The 2060-nt window shown below is 48.3% G+C and overlaps 1 long non-coding RNA gene across 1 annotated transcript in view; it reads left to right on the plus strand.

The window, feature by feature from the left end:
* LOC147467615 (uncharacterized) overlaps positions 1–2060 on the plus strand; it is a 90814-nt gene that overhangs the window by 19194 nt on the left and 69560 nt on the right. The window lies entirely within an intron of this gene.

Raw genomic sequence — 2060 nt, forward strand, 5'->3', positions numbered from 1 at the left:
TATCTCTTTACTCCTCGATCCTCTCTCTCCCTCACTCTTTCTTCATCTTATAACTCCGCACTCTCTCTCTCCCTCTCCCCCTCTCTCTCTCTCTCTCTCTCTCTCTCTCTCTCTCTCTCTCTCTCTCTCTCTCTCTCTCTCTCTCTCTCTCTCTCTCTCTCTCTCTCTCTCTCTCTCTCTCTCTCTTTCTTTCTTTCTATATTTCTATCTCTCTCTATCCATCTATATCTCATTATCTATCTATATATCTGACCGTCTCTCTCTCTCTCTCTCTCTCTCTCTCTCTCTCTCTCTCTCTCTCTCTCTCTCTCTCTCTCTCTCTCTCTCTCTCTCTCTTTCTCTCAATCTCTCAATCCCTCTTCCTCTCTCTTTTTCTTTCTTTCTATATTTCTTTCTTTTCTATATTCTTTCTATACTTTCTATATCCATCTCTATCTATCTATCATTATCTATCTCTATCTCTGTCTGTCTATCTCTCTCTCCGTGTCTCTCTCTCTATCTCTCTCTCTCTCTCTCTCTCTCTCTCTCTCTCTCTCTCTCCCTCTCTCTCTCTCTCTCTCTCTCTCTCTCTTTTAATCCCTCTTCCTCTCTCCCTCTTTCCCTCTCTCTTTTTCTTTCTTTCTATATTTCTATCTCTCTCTATCCACCTCTATCTATCACTCATTATATATCTCTATCTCTGTCTGTCTGTCTGTCTCTCTCTCTGTGTCTGTCCCTCTCTCTCTCTCTCTCTCTCTCTCTCTCTCTCTCTCTCTCTCTCTCTCTCTCTCTCTCTCTCTTCTTCCTCATCTCTCTCCATCTCTCCTCTCATCTCGCACTCTCTCTACTCGCCGCATCCTCCTCTCCCTCTCGTCCTCTCTCCGCTCTCTCTCTCCCCCCCTCTCTCTCTCTACCTCCCTCTCTCTCTCCTCTCTCTCACCCTCTCACTCTCTCTCCCCCCCTCCTTCATCTCTCTTCTCACCCCCCTCTCCTCTCTCCTACTCTCCACACTCCCTCTTCCCTCTCTCTCCCTCGCTCCTCTTCCTCCTCGCTCCTTCTCCCTCTCCTCTCACTCCCATCTCTCCTCTCTCTCCTCCTCTCTCCTCTCACTCTCCTCTCCATCTCTGTCTTCTTCTCCCTCCTCTTCCTTGTCCCTCTCTACTCTCTCGTCCCTTCTCTCTCTCACCTCTCATCGCATCTCCCTCTCTCTCTCTCTCTCTCTCTCTCTCTCTCTCTCTCTCTCTCTCTCTCTCTCTCTCTCTCTCTCTCTCTCTCTCTCGCTCTCTCTCTCCCTCCCTCCCTCCCTCTCTCTCTCTTTCTCTCTCTCTATCTCTCTCTCTCTATCTATCTATCTATCTCTCTGCTTTTTCTCTCAAACTCTCATGTAGTTTCGACAATTTGAAGGTTATGAAATAACAAAAATAATGAGAATGATAAAAAAATTATAATGATAATAATCTACAAGGTCATTGAAGAGGAGAGGGCGGGAGAGCGGGGAAAGAGGGGGGGGGAGGGCATGTAAGAGGAAGAGGAGGGGAAAGGGGAAGGAAGAGAGAGGGAGAGAGAGAAGAGAAGAAAGAACGAGGGAAGGAAAGGGAGGAAATCTAGGAGGGGGGGGAGAAGAGGAGAGAAGAGCGGAGATGGAAGGAGGAGGAGATGGGAGATGAAGAGAGAGAGTAGAATGGAGTACGATGGAGAGGGGGTGGGTAAAGGGGAGGGAGAGACGGTGAGAATGATGACATGGCAACCTCGAGTGTCTCTCTCGTTGCCATACGCCCTTTCGCTCAATCAAGGACAACCCTTTCTCTCTGGATGTCTCTGTTTCTCCTTTCGTTCTTCCCCCTTCTCGTGGGCGCTCTTATCTCGCTCTGATCTTTATCAGCTCTCTCTCTCTCTCCCTCTCTCCCTCTCTCCCTCTCTCCGACCCCAAAGAATGCTCTCTCCCCTCTCATCTCTCTCCTCTCGTCTCTCGCAATACTCTCTCCTCATCTCTCTCCATCTCTCCTCTCTCTTCTTCGCATCGTCTCATCTCTCTCTCTCTCCTTCCTCTCATCTCTATCCTCTCCTCTATTCTCAACTCT

The sequence above is a fragment of the Penaeus japonicus genome, unplaced genomic scaffold, assembly GCF_977035675.1.
Source record: "Penaeus japonicus unplaced genomic scaffold, GWHDUDI00000001_assembly GWHDUDI00000035, whole genome shotgun sequence".
Taxonomy (NCBI): domain Eukaryota; kingdom Metazoa; phylum Arthropoda; class Malacostraca; order Decapoda; family Penaeidae; genus Penaeus; species Penaeus japonicus.